We start from the raw sequence: 20,372 nt of genomic DNA on the forward strand, positions 1-20,372 counted from the left end.
TCAATAAAAAGCACGTGATTTTCGTTCAATGTTTCTATGTTTCGGAAAAATGTGTAAGCGCTTGAATTGGTTGAATACTTGAGGCCGAAAAACAACGATTTTATGAACGATACGCATTACCGGGATGGCAGTCGGGAAAAAGTCCATATAATTAAGTATGACCAGTCCGGCACTTACCTTATGATAGTTCAGCAAAGAAACGCATCCTGGCGCTGGGTCAAATTAAGTATCTGCGATGAAATTTTTGATATTTCGCTCTTTTAAAGAAAATTTGTTTTGCTCGCTCCGCTCACGATGCGCGAACTATTATGTAGAATCGTAGTGTCACTATTTGTACCCGGTGAAAATAGTATCTAATTTTTGGTATAGCTTCATATAGGCACAGTAGTATGAGCCAATGAGCCTTATTCGATACAGTCGCTCGAAAAGATTGGCATTTTTGATTTTTTCCCAAAGTACTTTTTTGAGCCAGTTGGGCACTGTAATCATTTCCAACAAAATTTCCTCTATGTTCACGAACTTTTCAATAAAAAAAAATGGTTCAGCCCCACCACGACAACTTTTTTAGCAAAAAAAAGTCAATTTAAAAAAGATAAAAAAGAAAAAATGGAAATGCTTACTTTGTATAGTGATTGTAGTTCTTATTTTGTGTTCTTTTCGAAATGATTAACTTTGCATAAAAAGTTTAAATAAATTAAATTGGATGATTTAATCAACCAATTAATTCCTATCTCATATGCTAAAACTAAGTCAACATTCAATTAAAAATAAAAAAATATTAAATTTTACTTATACATGCAATATTACATTAATTTATACACGCACATAATACCAGTTTCAATCACAGTTCACAGACGCTTCAATCGGTAAAACTTTACAATACAGTGGCCGACTTCCAATTTTGTGCACTATTTCGATTCAGCTGTTTGACCAACTGGTCCATGTAAACAAACAAACAAAGTCAGTTAATTTTATAATCAGGAGTAGATAAATATGGCAATAGTGCTTTGTTTAGAGACAAATGCCCAATACTTGCAAGTACCATTCGCAAGGTCGTCAAAAGAATCATATTTGAACGAAACTGTAAACTGTTACAATCGGGAGCATACAGACGGCTTGTACTTTGAAGATTTGATCTTCAAATTTTTTTGACAGTGACGCCGAGTTTTTTATTTTAAATGCGACAAAAAAGACTGCTCACAATTATGGCACAGCCGGTAAAACATCGATCTTTTCTCAAAAATTAAAAACTACAGTAAATAAATATCATCGATCTTCTTCTTCCCTAATGTTCCCAAAATACAAGCAGCGTTACCACGTTGAATTGCGATGGACCGTGCTTTCTTTGATGAATCATTAATATATGATGCAGCCATGGTATCCCGGACGGTAACATCCCACAAGAGTGATCTCCCATGACTCCATGGTATCAAAGTCATACCGTCAGGTCTTTTACCATCATCTCTTGAAATACCTGGAGGCTGTACTATATTTGGAACACCTGCACTAGAGAAAGCATAAGCGAATATGTTATTCATAATATCATGTCTAACGTATTTTCCTTCTGCGCATTTCACACAAGATAAACCATGCAATCCATCTTTTTCGACTGTTTTACCGCAAAGACATTTATGTTCCTCACATATTTGAGTGCCTAATCGAAGACCAACAGCAATTCTAGCAGAATTGTTATCCAGTAGTAATCCTAATTGACTCGATGGGATCACTTGCAACCACTTTGAAGATTCTTTAGTCGATGATGCAAGTAGTCTGGCACGAGTTTTCAGGTCACCATTTTCAAACAATTCATTAAATTGATTTTTGATCTTCGGGATGTCCCAATTCTTTTGTTCCTTTTTAAGAGTATCGTTTTCTGGAACAAATTCTTGAGGAATTTCATTAATTAATTGTACAATCTGTTCATCAATTACTCGTAAATCAAATCTTTGAAGAATCACGTCACACAAATCTGATCAAAACTTTTCTAATACCCATACCTCCGAAAGACAATGGAAGCGACGCTTGATCCCAAGAAAGGCCTTCTACCCTATTATTAGTAATCGACTCCAAAGCTGACCTAAAAACTTCGTCAACAGACCTCAGCTTATCCGGAAGCAAGTAAGCTCTAGAAGCGCGCATCAAATAACTGAACCTACAACTGCTCAAAGATTTCCTAAAAACACACAAAGCAGGATGTACGTCCATCAACTTCAATCGATCACACATCAATTTGATTGATTCAACCTTAGACGAAAACATCCTCTCTAAACCTGTCTCAAACACCGGCGATCCTAACAACTCAAATCAATTGACTGTAACAATCATTGGACATACCCTGAAATTTACTGTCAACAAAAGGACTCATGTTATGTCAAATCAAAGTTTGAGCATACAACAGTTTGAGCATCTCTATCTCATTCGGATATCGAAACTGATTGATATCATTGATACTCTGAGCGTTTCAGATCTACTTTTACTTGATAGTTGGTTTAAACAATGAAAAGTCCGCGTCTCTTGTATTGTTTAAACAAACCGGGAAGTAAACGAAGGGAAAATCGACGTAAGTGCTCAGAGGTCATAATTTCCCTAGCTGTCCTCTAAAGAAAGAGAGATGATGCTCTTTTCATAAAAAGACTATTGGGCGCAAGGGGATACGCTCCATATATTATCTGTCCACAGTGCGGGCCTGAAAGTAAAAGATATGAGTACACACTATACACAGTCGACAATGAGCGTAATTTCATTGTGTCTATTTTTTATGAGTGACAATGAGAAAAGAAAATGTTTTTTTTGTCTAAAAATTTCTGCGTTTGTAATGCGATGACAAGTTACTTAAATTTTAATAAGAGCGTGATGCGACGACGGTGTTATTAATAGTGGATCTGTGTGGCACGGTTAATTTTTTTTTAAATTTTCCTAATAAACTTTTATGAGACAATGTAACGGGTAATTAATGGATAATTTCTCATTTAAAATATTTTAGTCATTGGAGACGGGTCCAGTCAATTAACCGTACATTTCGTTGATTTCTCTTTATGTAAATAGTCCTTTTGTGTGGGTCGAAATCTATGGGTTTCATTTCTTTTTAAATTGGTTATGTTTTCGTCACTCAGTTTTTATTAGATCTTAGCTTAGATCTTGTCGCTGAGTTGGGGTTTCTTTAATGAGAGAAAATTGTTGATTCATAAAAGCACAGCTTCCAATGTAACTACAGTAAGTTAATGCGAGATCAAGAATGATTTATTTTTTTCCCAAATTATTCCATGTTGTTGGAACTGCGTTGTCTAGTATTGAGTGTTGGCATGTGTTGCAACCTAACAAAGTGAATTTGACTTGTGTCCAACATTATAAAGATTATATTCACCCGAAACTTTGGATCCGTGTGGTCTTGCGGATTAGCGTTACCTTCAGTATGTATATTTACCTTGACAATAACAAGAATATTCGTAACTGACAGTTCTTCTTCTTCTTCGTCTTTTTCAGCCTATTTCTATCCACTGCTCGACGTAGACCTCCCCAATTTTCTTCCATTCCAAACGATCTGTTGCCACTTGCCACAGTTGAGTGTATAAAATCCCATAAGACGAAGTACGATAAAGTTACGAATATATGACAACTGAGGCCTAGGCTTTTGATTTGTTGTCGGAGATAGTTCACTTTTATGGCGCGGATACGCCATACATCAAACTACAGCTGTCTGTCATTCACAGCCCACGAATACGATACATTACCTTTGTATACACTCTGATCGTCATTTTTTCCTTGGTGCCGTAACATAAAAATGACGGCTATCGGTAACTCTGACAGAACGGAAACTGTACCAATATTTTGTAGGAGACCCTGTGCAATGCGTTTTTCATTCCAAAAACGTCACATTCTCTCACCGAATAGAGAGCCAAAACAACAACGTTTTCTCTCACATTTTCTTTCACTCTTCGTTCCAGTAACATCAATTTTCTTTCCCACTCACGTCACTTTTTGCGTATTGCTAAGGGTTTCATGCAATTTATTACGAATAAAATGAAATTTGATGTTAAAGTATCTCAACCACCGAGGTATGGTCTAATGTCACCACGGAGGACTTACCGATTTTAAAAACGGATTCTAACGCACCCATTTTCCATGGCTGTAAACTTTAGGGAGGTCACGCAGGTACAGATACGCGGGTGACACACCACAGTTGACGATAAAATGGAGAATTTCATACAAAAATTCACTTACCCGCGTATCTAATAAAATGGCGACCTGCGTGACCTCCCCAAAGTTTACAGCCTTGCCCATTTTCATACTATTTTGACTATTTTGCGTTCAAGATAAATCGACAGATTTTGAAGAATCGGTACAGACTTTCCACACGACAAAAACAAATGTCGGAATAAGGTCTTAAATCTACTCAGATTCATACCTGTGAAGCCGAAACCATACAATGATAGAACCTGATAGAGTGAGTTAAAAATACCGCACGGTTCGATGTTTTTTGTGTACTTTAAAAGCAAAATTAATTTTGTTCCATTTAAAATCAATTTCCATATTTTTGATCAAACTAAACGAAAATAATGAGATATTCAACAAAGCCGTTCACGAAACACTAACAACAATATGAGATACACAAAATAATGATGAACAAAAAAAAAATGGGTTAAATAAAGTGCCAATTTTAATGCCAGCGATGCATTTCATATTTTTACGTTTTTACAATTCATTTTTTCGCCTCATAAATAAATAACAAAACCAAAATCCGAAAAAATATAATTCGACCAATTCGACAGAGCATCCTGTAATTTTCAATTTAATATCATGCTACTGCAAATAAACTATTTCCAATTTAAAACCTTTTTACCGGGGCCAGGCACACCGTTAATTGTGCATTCTAAATTTCATCTCTGTTTCGTCCGAAAAACGGTTTTTATTTGATCGAAAACATATTTCTGCTATTAGCGGCCTATTATTAGTCGGACAATGGATTCGTTTCGGGTGCCATTCTGTTGTGCGTATTATTTATATAGATCCAGTAATTTCGTGTAATTTGAATACAAAAAAAAGATGTTAAATTTTAATAGAGTAATAATGGAAAAAAATTAGAACTTTTTGTCGAAACGGTAGCGTGTGAAAATTTGTTGAAACTTCTAAACCAGAATTAATTTCTATTCGAACGAATTCGGACACTTTTTTTCGCGGGAAAATCCGGTTGATGCTTGGGTTAATTTACTTGTTACGCGTTTTCCCATTCTGGTAGTCATTCACTTCTTAATCTGTGTCGGATCTGATCAGTAAGATTTATTGTTAATTAGGCGTAATAGGTAATAAGACATGTTTTTTTGATGGTTTCTTCACTTGTCAGCAATTTTTCCATGACTGAATATAGCTTTGTTCCAAGTAACTGTAAACATGAATTTTGACTGGCAAAACGATCATCATTTCATCCACAGATATCGGTTATCATGTAAATATAGAGTGTTATGATCAGAGCGAGAAAACCGAAGACTAGTTATTAAAACTTGCCTTGGGGTACTTGTCAAAATATCTTCTTCTCTTTCATCATAACACACCTGCCTGAAGTAGTTGCAAAAGAAGTTGCAAAATTCGTAAAAGGAAAATGTTTCTTGCGACAACTTTTGCAACTACTTCAAAAGACTGGGAGCAACCTGAAGTAGTTGCAAAAGAAGTTGCAAAATTTGTAAAAAGGAAATAGTTTTTGCAACAAGCTTTGCAACTGCTTCAAAAGGCTTCATAACACTCTATTGATTAGGGTATGTCTCTATGTATAGGTTTGTTCCAAGGCCATATGAATTGTCAAATTTCATCCACCGAACCATAACCTCAATAATATGTCTGTAGAAATCGCGTAGGCGACGTTGCTCGATTTGTATGAAATATCACGTAAGCGACGTTGCGGTGGATGAAATTGTCGTTGTTCGGGTTGTCAAAGTTCGTGTTTTAACAGTAATTTGACAATTCGTGTGGAACATATCTATGACGCTTTTGTAGTTTGCAGTATAAAACTAGTATTCTGCGTGACATGCTCTAGTGGAATTTTGACAGATTCGGAATCAGAATAATGTGCTGAAAACAGTTGCAGCACCTCTACAATTCAACGGAGGCTTACTATTCGCGGATTTTACTTTTGAAAGGACGGTTATCATGGCAGTAACAGAAACTCTCTAAAGTCTAAGCATTTTCCAGAGCTTGAACCGGATGACGAAAATTGGCTTTTTTTATTATTTGGTTGTGGTTTCACAGACTACATATCAATAGGGCAATTATCGAACTTACAACTTGATTTGAACTAAGTGTTGGGCAGACAGAATCGAACATTAATTTTGCTATGAGTCTGCATCAGCTTAAGTAGAAGTATAATCAGTTTAAGTAGAAGTATATTATAATCCATACTTGTGAAGAGTCTGATTTTTCTTTTATTTCAAACATAGCACTGCTCCTAGCATTAACATAAAAGCTATTTGGAGGCTGATGGCGTCAGAATAAAGGCTCTGCATTTATTTCATTAAGACATGAATCATGATTTCTGTGTGTTCATTTGAAACGTGTACAAAAGTTTGGGACTTTTGAACATTTGACATACGAGTGTTAATGCTAGGAGATTTGGATAAACTTAAAAGAAAACTCAAGTTTCCCGCTGGATTAGAATTAAATTGTAACTGACCCTTAATTGGTCCATACACGTTGTGTCGCAATTTAATTTCATCGGCTGTATAGTTGGCTTTAAGTCAAGAGCGCGTACAGCAATCATGCGTCAACATTCACTAGCGAATTTTTTGACAGTTAACTTTGACAATTGTTACTTATCGAAAAATAATTGCTGTACGCGCCCCAAGTGTACAACCAGTGAAATGAAATTTTGAGATAAAATGTATGGGCCATCTGACAAAATGTTCAGCTTTTGTGGAAAATTGTGTATGTGAATTTCATGTCACCGATTCGTTGTATACTTAACTTTAAACAGAACTCTTGGGATCATATTAAAGATCACCAATGTGCAGCTCTGTTAATGCTTGCAATGATAATGATATAAAATTATGTAAAATTTATATTCAATTAGATCACATATAATAATTACAATATGCGCGCGCATCTTCATGCTCGCGCATGCGCAATGCATTAACAGTTCAGTCGATAGAATTGTTATACTTGAATCATATACGCGACATTATGAACAATTATATGCGCGAATGTAAACATTGCAATCATTAACGTGTAATATGAGATGCATTAAGCGAAATATGTGGTAAAAAGATGTTAAATGATTTATGGTATTCATTTCTTGGAAATGTTTATAATTAATTGTCTTTTTTGGAAACATTTATTCCGGATAGTTTTCGGTATAAATGTATTAACCAAATTATGGAAAAGGATGAACGTCACATCCGGTGCATTGCTTTATTACTATGTGAATCAAGCGTTAAAATACTTCCCACGATAATTATAAGTGATTGTAATTATAACAATAAATTCTTTGTTTAGAATTAGTATAAATACTGTATCCATTCAATGGATAACGTCAGAGTTTGAGAAGTATTCAAACAGGAGAGTTTGAGGAGAGTTTGAGAAGTATTCAAACAGAAGAGTTTGAACGGTAGTCAAACAGGAGAGTTCTTGTGAAAGAATCAGTTAATAAAGTAAAGTTTATAATTAAAATAAAACATCTTAGTCTTTTTATTCGATAAAAGGATAACCGTAGGAAAAAGCTCCTACGGGTTAAACATTGGTGACCCCGAACGCTTGAAATGAGCGCGAGTAAAAATTAAAAGTTAAATGTATCAGAAAGAATTGAACATATAACGAAGGAAAATAAATCGCGGACTGCAGCCGTTGATTTATTGAACAATAAAAGTGTAATACAAAGGGTATTACGCAAAAAGTGCACTTAAATCAACACGGTGTGTTGAAATAAAAAACAAGTAACGCGGTGTGTTATAAAAAATAAAAGCTTATGTTAATCCACAAACAGCACGATCTGTTAAAGGAAAAATAAAGTGACACGGTGTGTTGCAAAAAATAAAAAGTTGAATTCAAAATCCACAAACGGCACTGGCTGTTAAAGTAAAAGTGGGAATTCTTAACTAAAAAATAACGCGGCGCGTTAAAATAAATACAGTAGTATTGGAAACTACGTATTGACATAGTTTGTCACAGAACGTGAGAGTCCAAGCTATAATAGAAATAGTACTGAGACCCACTAGAAAAGAAAGTAGCCTTGCAAACTACAACTCGACACGGTGTGTCATAAATATTTAAAAAAAATAAAAACGCGGTGCGTTAAAATAAATAAAATAATCCCGGGAATCGACATAAGGTCAAATTAAAATGTCTAAAGTAGACGCAGCGCTTACGGCGCAAAAATCGATCGGAACCAAGGTTCGATCTAAATTAACAAGCTACAATTCGTTACCTATTGAGAGGAAAAATTACGAATATGTAAAGCAATTGATTAATGAAGCTGAAGAACTTCGGAACGAGTTCAACAATAATAATGAATTTTTGTGCAGAACTGCGTTGTTGGACAGCGAACATCAATACTTCAAGGCCAACTACTACGACGAAACGATAAAGTATTTCACTGAGTATAAGGCATTGATGCAAAAAACAATCCATGATTTACAAGAAGCAAATCCAGAGCAAAAAACCGGCAAAACTGGAGACCATGTAAACCTGGATAATTTGTTTAAGCATGCAAACGAAAATCCTAAAGATATCAGCAATGCGACTGATACTACCTCAACCAGAATGGGGTTATTAATGCAGCGGCTCAATGATTACATAATTGCAGTGCATAAAGCGGAAAGCGAAAATGATATTGATCAAGCCAGAACGTTGGCAAATATCATTAAAAGCTATTCGAGAATTATAGAAGTGCAGTGCGACATAATTAGCAGTCCAAGCTGTAACATACACGATTTCTTCGATATGACAGATGAAATGACAAGAATTATTGAGAAGTACGAAGCCTCGAAACCTTCCAATCCAGCTAACTGGCAATCATCGGCGAAATTACCGAAGTTAAATGTTCCTCTATTTTCCGGGGAATACGTCAAATATAAATCATTCAAGGAGTTATTCCAACGTATGATTGGCGGGCAGCAGCAATTGGATGACTGCGAAAAATTGGCATACTTGAAAGGGCAATTAAAAGGTGAACCTTTAAGATTACTTTCAGCGTTACCAATAGAAAATGCCAGTTACGCTATCGCTTGGAAAACGCTCAATGACAGATATGAAAATTGTCACTTGATAATGGTGCAGCTAATGAGAAAACTAAAGTCTGGGCCAAAAATGGAAAGATACGTCGTCGAATCAATGAAAAACATCACAGATGAAATCAGTGAATCCATTTCATTGATCTCCAACATGGGAATACCTTGGAATGAGGATACTGACATGTTGTTCTACTACATAGTAGAAGAAAGAATCGACAGCATAACTATGGGTCATTTCCAAAACAAAATTGATGGTCCACCCAAATTGCGTGGTTACAAAGAATTACTGGAATTTTTGAAGCAACGTATCAGCATTTTAACGGTGGAATCTTCAAACGAAGAGAAAGGCAACAAAAAGCCTGCAAAGAAAATAAGTTTCCGGGAATTTAAAAGCCAGGATACACCTAACCAAAAAACGTCATTGGTTGCCACTCCAAGCGCGTCCCCAAACATCTTTAATGCCAACAAGAAATGTGATTGCAAAGAACCCCACTACATATCGAAATGTCCAGTATTTGCTGCACTAAACCTAAAAGGCAAAATGGAAAAATTGAGGAATTGGAAGATGTGCTGGAATTGCCTAGTAAAAGGGCACGAAATACGAGATTGTAAACAAAAAAATAGTTGTACCAAGTGCAACAGAAAACACCACACTCTAATGCATTCGGAGAAAATGGCTACGTCATTATTGGGAACAACAACTAAAAATGAGCATCTTGATCATGTGTTCTTGGCAACCGCAATAATTAACGTCATTGGGTCAAATGGACAACCGTGTCAAGCCAGAGCATTATTGGACTCTGGTTCCCAAATAAATATCATAACACAGAAGTTATGCAGCAAAATTAAAGCAAAATCAAGCCACTCAAGCTTGAAAATCAATGGAGTAGGATCATCGCAAGTGGAATCAACAAAACGAGCAAGTTTTGTTATTAAATCAATGGCATCTGGATTCGAGGCGAATCTAGAAGCGTTCGTCCTAAAGGAGGTCAGCACGTGTCAACCATTGAACGAAGTAAACACAAGCAGATGGAAAATTCCAAAAAATATCAACTTAGCTGACCCTAAATTCAACATACCAGCAGCAATTGACATCATCATTGGTGGAGAGCTTTTCTTCAAACTAATTTCCATTGGACAAATCGAGATTGGAAAATCCTTACCAGATTTGCAAAATACGGTGTTCGGTTGGGTAGTAACTGGAAAAGTGCTGGGCCTACAACAGCAGGAAGCTTTCGTGGGAATGGTAAATGAAACTCAGCTCGAGAAACAAATTGAAAAATTCTGGCAATTGGAAGAACGCTACAAGGTCAAGAAACCAATGACTGATCGCGAAGTAAATTGTGAGGAATATTTCGACAAAACTACTATGAGAGAAAGTGACAATGGAAAATTTATTGTGAATTTGCAATTCATAAAAGAACCATCAATGCTGGGCAACTCGAAAAATATGGCCATAAGGCGATTCCTGTTCTTGGAAAGACGATTCCAAAAGGATCCGGAGCTAAAAGAGGAATACGTTACTTTTCTACGAGAATACGAAAACCTTGGGCACATGGAACGAGTACAGTTGGAAAATATAACTGATGAGAATTATTTCATACCTCATCATGCCGTTAGGAACCCATCCAGCAGCACAACGAAATTTAGAGTAGTTTTCGATGGATCGGCAAAAACTACAACGAATATTTCACTGAATGAAATACTGGCTAATGGTCCAATGCTTCAAGACGACTTATTTTCCATATTAGTTCGTTTCAGAAAACACGCGATAGTGTTTTCAGCGGACATTACAAAAATGTATCGCCAAGTAGAAGTGACTGAAAGTCACCAAAAATGGCAGATGATTATCTGGCGAGAACAACCAGACCAACCATTGGGATTTTATAAACTAAAAACATTGACATATGGGCTAACATGTTCTTCTTATTTGGCAATAAAAGCACTTCAAACATTGGCAGAAGAGCACAAGAACGTCTATCCTGAAGCCGCAGAAATAGCAAAATCAGATTTTAACGTTGACGATGTTATGACTGGAGCCGAAAATGTGGAACAAGCGCTAGTGCTACAAGAGCAATTAATACAGATGTGCAAAAGTGGACATTTTGAACTACATAAATGGTGCTCCAATCATCCAATGTTATTGAAAACAATACCAGCAAAGAAGCGAGAAGTAAGCCTGGAGATCAATGCAGAAAAAACAGAAACGAAGGCATTGGGAGTAAAATGGATTCCCAAAGACGACATTTTTATGCTTTCGTACGTTCCAAAAGAGCATAACAAAGTCACAAAGCGGACAGTCTTATCGGAACTATCACAATTATTTGACCCACTTGGCTTCGTAAATCCGGTAGTCGTGATGGCAAAAATATTCTTGCAAGAGATATGCAAATTAAAATTGCAATGGGATGCAGCAGTACCAATGCACATGAATAGCAAATGGGAGCAGTATCGAAACCAACTAAAAAAGTTAAATAAGGTGAAACTACCCAGGCGCATATTGGTGGATAATCCGTCAGATATACAACTGCATTTATTCTCGGACGCAAGTGAAAAAGCATATGGAAGTGTTGCTTATCTACGGTCGGTAAATTCAGACGGAGAACGGCTAGTCAGCTTGGTCTGTTCTAAAAGCAGAGTTGCCCCGATAGTGCAAACAACATTGCCAAGGCTGGAATTATGTGCAGCGCTACTAAACGTGGAATTAGCAAAAAAGGTTGAGCAAACGTTGCAACTGAATATATCTAGCACTACTTACTGGACGGACTCGGAAGTTGTCTTATCATGGGTGTTATCAGATGGAACCTACCGCACATTTGTCGCCAACAGAGTAGCTGAAATAAAAAGGAAAACTCAGCCGGAAAATTGGAGATATATCAATACGAAGTCTAACCCAGCAGATTTAGTATCACGTGGAATGACACCTGAAAAACTGTTGGAATCCAAGCTATGGTGGGAAGGACCAGAATTCTTAAAACAAGAAAAAGAAGATTGGCCAGAAATGAAAGCCTCATTCATCAGAGAAATCACTGAAGAAAAGCAAATTAAAACGGTGCTAACAGCTTCAGTACCAGAAGCCAATTTCATAGACAGGATCAATCATAGAAATTCTATTCGAGTCCTTCAACGAATTGTGGCGTACGCGCTGAGAATGCTGAGAAAAAACAATGGCGAACGAGAGCAATCAAATGAAACATTGTCGATAACGGAATTAAAAGCAGCGATGCGCGTAATACTCAAACACGTCCAAAAAACCTGTTTTGCTGAAGAATTGGATTTGCTAAGCAAAGGAAAACATTTGAAAAGTCGATTTTCTAACTTTTCACCAATCTTAGACGCAGACGGTCTAATACGAGTCGGTGGAAGATTACGAACAGCCGAAATTTCATTCGATCAGCGACATCCAGTATTACTACCAAGGAAACATTATGTGACAAGATTAATATTGGAGCAGCTACATCGTGAAAATATGCACGCCGGACCACAAGCACTCTTAGCGATAGCTAGGCAAAAATACTGGCCAGAGCAAGGCAAGCAATTGGCGCAAGAGGTCGTGAAAAATTGTGTCCTCTGTGTAAAATCGAAGCCAAAAATGATGGAGCAAATCATGGGAGATCTGCCTAAATCTAGGACAACTATAGCACGAGCGTTCTACAACGTAAGCGTAGATTTCGCAGGACCGGTTGAAATTCATAGCACCATTCGTGGAAAACGAGTAACTAAAGGATATATTTGCATCTTTGTGTGCTTCACGACAAAAGCAGTTCATATGGAAGCCGCAATAGACTTGTCCATAGACGGGTTCATTTGCTGTTTGAAACGATTTGTCGCACGAAGGGGATTACCAAACGCAATCGTGTCAGACAATGCTACTAACTTCAAAGGAACTCATAACCAGCTGATGGAGCTAAAAAATGTGTTTTCGGACACAAAAAACCAGAAAAAATTGTACGAATATTGTCAGGATCATCAAATTGAATGGAAATTTTGTCCGGCAAGAAGTCCACATTTTAACGGATTAGCAGAAGCTGCTGTCAAATCAGCTAAGTGGCATTTGCGAAAAATTTTACATTCTGCCAGACTCACTTATGATCAACTGGGAACAATCACAGCCGAAATTGAAGCAATTCTGAATTCCAGGCCGTTAACACCGATGTCCAACAATCCCGACGATTTACAGCCATTAACAGCTGGGCATTTCTTAATTGGAGGACCACTGACAGGTCTAGAGGATCGAAACATCTCAAATGGTCCCAAAACAAAAATTTGGTACAAAATGATGGAAATGCGAAAGGAATTTTGGCGGCGATGGTCCACGGAATACTTGGCGGAATTACAAAGCAAGGCCAAATGGAGGCAGGAATGCAACAACATTAAAGTTGGAACATTAGTCATCTTAAAAGAAGATAACATGGCTCCATTAAAATGGCGAATGGGCAGAGTCACAAAGGTTTTTTGTGATGAAAATGGTAAAGTACGAGTTGTCGAATTAATAACCAGTGTGGTCAGAATTCCGGACATAGCTAACAACAAAAAACGAATAGCAAACATGACCGCTTCAACCCATTTGGTACGAAGAGCAATACATCGTATTTGTCCATTGCCAATTGAGGTTAATGACGAGCCAGATACGTTAGCTTCCTCGAGCCAGCACATACAAAATCCAGCTCAACCTAGCGTCATACCATCTATCGAGGAATCTAAGGAAACAACTGAGCAGTCTTCCGAAATAGAAGTTGCTAATGCAGAGACTACTATTGAGGAAGTTTCTGCAATCGCTAAACCACAAGGCAAATTATTGAGAGTGTCAAATGGTCGGGAGCCTCCAGTAATCGTCAAGCAGCCAGAAGAGCCGATTGCGCGAAGAACCAGATCAAAAATCAAAACCACAATATGTTCAGTGGCAACTGTAGCATTCGTCTTTCTCGCTTTCCTTGGCAGAGCAAAGGCTGAACAGTGCCAATACAAATCATTCGATCATAATCCAGGACTGTATTTCGAACCAGTGGGCAGAATGGCTTTAACTCATGATAAATGGAACATCATATGCGTACTCAGTCTAGATCAACTATGGTCACAGGCATCCGAAATAACAACTATGTTGGACCAGTTGGACACCATTTGCAGCAAGATAAAACCCCCGAAGCTTTGCAATATCACACGAAAGCAATTTCGACAGCAAGTGAAAATATTGGAAGAACAAAGTGAGTTGATTAGACAGTTTTCTCATCAGCGCAGGATGAGAAAACGGCGGGCTGGGTCCAATAGTGATATACAATTATCACTATCAGAAAAAGTGAATAAACGAAGCAAACGAGGCTGGGTAAATATTTTCGGAAGTGCTTTGAAACTAACTACTGGAGTTATGGACCATGATGACAGTGAATTGATCCAGAAGCAAGTCGAATATTTGAACGGAACTTATCAAAATGCAATGAAGTTAATTGCTGATCAGACAACAATTCAAGACATAACACAAAATATAATCAAGCGTGATGAAGTGAATGTGTCAAAGCAATACACAATAGTTCACAACGAAGTGTTGGAATTAAGGAACGTTACAATAGAAAATTCGCATTTTGATTCACTATCAATTCAAGCCTTGTCGCTAATTGAAAACCATCGCGAAAGAATTAATGCTATTATTGACGTAATTACTCAAGTTCGTCATGGACATATTTCAACCATACTGATTACCCCACAACAGTTGATGCAACATTTGGAAAAAATGTCAGGCGAAATCAAAAGAAATTTGATGATACCTGGAAATGATGTACAAACTAATTTGGTACATTTGTATGGCATAATGAATGCGGAAGTAAGCATGGGCAAACGAAATCTCATCATAAAATTAACAATTCCATTGATTGAAAGAGAATTTTATGACATGCACCATATAATACCAGTTCCTTTTCGAAATGACAAAAATGCAATGCGCATTATCCACACAACGGCGCAATATATTTGCATTAATAATCGTCAAGACAAATATTATATGATTTCTCATAATGAGAATGCAGCATGCAAGGCGTTTGTTGACAACATTATTATATGCGAGCAAAAACATATGCTGTATAATATCTACAATGGTTCAGCGGAATGTGAAATGGCTATATTTACCCACACGACAAAGGCTATTTCTCCAAGATGTGCATTAATTCCAGTGCTTGGAGATCAAATATGGTCTAAGCTGCATACGCCAAATACGTTCTTGTTTACAACAAAAACCAGGACAACCTTCAATATCATATGCGGTAATAAAGCGACAACGTGTTACGCGGAAGGAGCGGGCATTGTTCGATTGGATCCTCAATGTGTACTACAAGCAGCGAACTACGAAATTACTTCGGAAAATGATGTTGATTACGGAGAACTTCATATTGTCATCCCTAAGCTAAATATTTCCGATATTCTAATCGAAATAAAACCCAATTCATCAAACGAACCTACACATGAAACAATGCAATTGGACGAACAGATGGCGATATTGGAAAAGGCAATTCACAATCAGAAACAACAAATGCAGACATTCCCTACTATCAGCGTCCATGACATTCACCACTACACAATGGTATATGTTATTGTAATTTTGCTTATTGTTTTCATTAGTCTATTTATTTACGATGCTCAAAGTAAGAAAACAGCAAAGTTTCACAATAGAAACAGTCCCAGTGACTAATATAGAGAAAATTCCAAAAGACGAATCATTAAATGTCACTTTTAGTGCATAGTCATATGTATGTTATGGATAACTGACCTAAATTTTATTTTTTGAATTAACTACTAACTGTGTGCATGTGTGTGCATTTCTTAAGGAAACTTCTGTTGTTTTCATTGCATTGTATACGTATGTATTAATTACTTGAAAGGCAGCTTATGATTTTTCCATTGTGTGTACTTGCCTATTTAAATTTTTCATGCTAAAAAATTGAAAATTTGAGTGGAAATAGAATACGCAACGGTCAGGAGCAAGTTAATTCTTACATATTATTGTAATCCTAGAATAAATCCTAGAACTTATTTGTTGAATTAAATATTCAACGGTCGGGAGTATGTTAATGCTTGCAATGATAATGATATAAAATTATGTAAAATTTATATTCAATTAGATCACATATAATAATTACAATATGCGCGCGCATCTTCATGCTCGCGCATGCGCAATGCATTAACAGTTCAGTCGATAGAATTGTTATACTTGAATCATATACGCGACATTATGAACAATTATATGCGCGAATGTAAACATTGCAATCATTAACGTGTAATATGAGATGCATTAAGCGAAATATGTGGTAAAAAGATGTTAAATGATTTATGGTATTCATTTCTTGGAAATGTTTATAATTAATTGTCTTTTTTGGAAACATTTATTCCGGATAGTTTTCGGTATAAATGTATTAACCAAATTATGGAAAAGGATGAACGTCACATCCGGTGCATTGCTTTATTACTATGTGAATCAAGCGTTAAAATACTTCCCACGATAATTATAAGTGATTGTAATTATAACAATAAATTCTTTGTTTAGAATTAGTATAAATACTGTATCCATTCAATGGATAACGTCAGAGTTTGAGAAGTATTCAAACAGGAGAGTTTGAGGAGAGTTTGAGAAGTATTCAAACAGAAGAGTTTGAACGGTAGTCAAACAGGAGAGTTCTTGTGAAAGAATCAGTTAATAAAGTAAAGTTTATAATTAAAATAAAACATCTTAGTCTTTTTATTCGATAAAAGGATAACCGTAGGAAAAAGCTCCTACGGGTTAAACAAGCTCAACAAAACTTTTCCACGCATTTTCCTCAACTAATCCCAGAAATGAGATCACTTATTTCACCATGACTACAAGCACACATCGCTGAAAGCTTTTCTTTCATGCTCGACAACTTGATGAGTGCTCTACATAACAACGCAACACAAAGTCTCCAAGGTTGTTCAAATAACAATAATTTCATTACCACAATGCATCATTGTTCGTTCGACGCATATTAATCGGTTGACCTTATTGATTGATTTGAAGAAATTCCGTCATTACAATATCGACGACCTTGACACTGAAACACATCGCATTGTATTTATCTCGTGTGTTTACCGAAAGAAATTTTTCGTTGTAAACAGAATCCATTGACCTATCAAGGCAAGCGAGTTGAATTGGTTAATCTACAAAGTTTTTTTTTTTCTTCGTTTTATGTAGCGTAAAAGAGCAAGGTTCAAACACTGATGATGAAATTAATTATGATGAATGACTAGAGGTAAAGTTTTCAGAATGTTGACAATGAATTTGAAGTTTTTTTTTTCTTTCTTTCTTCTTTCGTTCTTTCTTTCTTTAACGACTTTGCTGGAAGCGGAATGATGAATTTATACGTTTTGTTGGTGCGATTTTTAGTTTCGATTCAAAGATAAGAATTGTTCCATACACTGAGAAAAGTCCACCGGTTAAATTCACGCCGTCGGTGCGCCCAAAATTTAAATATTTTCAACTGACAGTTGGACAAAAATTATTTAAGTCAGTCAAACGAGGACATCACATCTTAGAGCCTTAAACAACATCATTTCACAACTTGTTACAGAAATCATAATCGCTTTCTTCATTGAATTTAAATGCTCAAGGTCGTTGAGAAGGCTTGTTGGAAGTACGTTTGTAATGTGTATTCAATTTGCGAATTTTAGGGAAATATGGGGAGTTTTAGGGAACTTTAACTATGAGTAGTGGGTGATGCGATTGTCAGATATCTAAACAAAACGAATCTTATTGAATTGGATCTGGTCCGGTTCAGTGTTGAGCATCCGTGTGGCTTACAGAAAAAAGTAATTTTTACGAAAGACCTGCAGCCATACTTATATGGTAGCTATTGACGTCTATTGACTTCTATTGGTAGCTATTGGTGTCTATTCACGGCTATTTGTGTCTATCGACGGTTATTAGCATCAATAGCAAATCCACCTGTCACAGTATTTTCCCTCGTAGTTCTTACTCGGAAAAGTTACCAAAATAAGGAAATAATACGGCAATACATGCCGATGAACCCGTCTATATTGGCGCTATCAGCTTGTTTTGCCGTACAATTTCCTGCTATTGGTAAATATTGGTGTCCATTGGTTTCTCTTGGCGACTATTGGGTTCCACTACTGGTGTCTATTAGCGTCATTGGTATACCAATAGCAAGTAACACCTGTCCCATAATTTCCCCGCTTAGTTTCCCCCTCGTCGATTAGCCATTCTAGCAGATCGTCGCCAGGTTGTGATAAGGATCTGTCGTTTACGTCGTCTCGCCTACGTGCCCTAAGATAAGTCCTAAATCATTTTTTGTGTTTAACGATAATTGTGAACATTTAATACTCGATGTTCTTATAAGGTAAACACAGTTAGGGGTTGAATCTGTTGGCTTCCATCAAAACACCAAAACCGATAGAATAACTTAATAGACGCCGTTTGGAGCTTTTGGTGAATTTTGGGGAATTTAGCGAGTTTTGGAAAATTTGGGTTGATGTAAAAACACGTTGTGTGAACGAGTCTGAGTAAATGCGAAAAAAAAACCATTGAGAGAATCTAACAAAAAGATCTCGAAATTACATTCAATTCCGCCACATTTTTCTCAGTGCACGCTGTTCATTTTGGTAGGTGGGTTTTATCTTTTACTCACACTGCTGACCATAAATCATTCAATATATCGGCTGAATCTGATCAAAAAAGAAGAAGAATTATTAAAACTCGAAAAGAATCAAAACCTCTGGCTGAATGTGTTACGTATACAATCATTTATACATCACGAGGAAATGATGTCAATGTAACACCAAAAAAATTTCCGTTGAACTTTTTCTCTCTTCTTCATATTTTCAAAGAAATTATACCTACTGAACTAATTAATCCAATCAGAGAATAAAGACGAGATTTTTATGTTTTTTTTATTCGCGTTTCTTCTTCTTCAATTTCAAGCAATCATCGCCATCGAATTCAAGATGGTATGAAAAATTCATGCTGAGTGAAAGAACATATTAAAATACTTGGCGATTATTTGGGTCTTCTTCTTTATGGTGTGATGGGTTTTTGTTTGCGACTTTTTTTTCGGTTGCTTGTTAAACAACATAATTTCAGTCTTGTACACATCGACGGTGTAAATAATCAGCGACACGTTACACAAATAGAAACTGAAGAGAAATTAGTTTCGCTGAAAGGTTAAGAACTTGAAAGTTCTCCACCGAAAATGGATGTCTTTCACTTTAAAAAAGCAAAAACTACCGGAACACTCTGAGAATTCTTGTTCCCGATCTGCCAAACTGATTTATAAGGGAAGTGTAGAGAGCACAAGTGAATAGACGATCCAATCAAACAACCCCATTTGCCTTACAGGAGAGAGTTTGAGCCAATCAGATGATAGTATTTGCCTTACAGTAGAGAAATTTCCCGTTATTTGCACTTGCCTTATATGAACTTTTTGTCTGATTGATAAATGTAAACATTCCTATTGCATGGGGGAAAGTGGACCATTACATAGCAGTTTTCGAGCAGCGAAAACGATGCATTACATCAAGAATATTTTTGGTTCATTTCACGCGAATTGCTTTGCGATAATCAACTTTCGCATGGAGCGGAGCAGGCAATACGCAATAGTTCAGAATACAGTGGATTCCACTCCGAAATTAATTAATTCGGAAACGGCTATGTGATGCTCACAAACTCAAAAGTGTTTTCTTTCGTAACTATCCTTTTGACAAATGTAATTGTTAACCTCGCCTTCGGCTCGAATGTCGAGAAAACTCACTTCTGACTTTGCTTTCATCGAATTGCTGAGTGGTACACTTTGAATTACTACTGCACAGTATAAAGCAGTATGCGATAAATCTCTTCAACGTTCACTTTCGGATCACCACTTGTGGAGCCAATGTACAAAAGTCCGATGTATTTCCGGCTGGTGGCCACATAAACTCGTTAGAGTGGAGCCGGACAAGCCGTCAGGGACAGTTTTTTCGGATGGCTAGGGCTTCGCCGGACCAATATCGAGACATTGGAAATTCACTTATCGAGTCGAATTAGTAATTTTCATGTGGAAAAATCGTTCCACTTGTGGAGCCAATGACTCGAACGTTTGTTTCTTACCTATTTCTTCCCACCCATCAAGATTTCCATTAGATTTTTCAGTCTGCTATCATGCAGGACTA

The 20,372-nt window shown here is 36.7% G+C and overlaps 1 protein-coding gene across 1 annotated transcript in view; it reads left to right on the forward strand.

Annotated features, from left to right (window-relative positions):
- The window catches only part of LOC119077397 (heparan sulfate 2-O-sulfotransferase pipe), a 118,454-nt gene that overhangs the window by 33,164 nt on the left and 64,918 nt on the right, over positions 1-20,372 (forward strand). The gene's annotated exons all lie outside the window — the stretch shown is intronic.

This window comes from Bradysia coprophila, unplaced genomic scaffold, assembly GCF_014529535.1.
Source record: "Bradysia coprophila strain Holo2 unplaced genomic scaffold, BU_Bcop_v1 contig_235, whole genome shotgun sequence".
Taxonomy (NCBI): Eukaryota; Metazoa; Arthropoda; class Insecta; order Diptera; family Sciaridae; genus Bradysia; species Bradysia coprophila.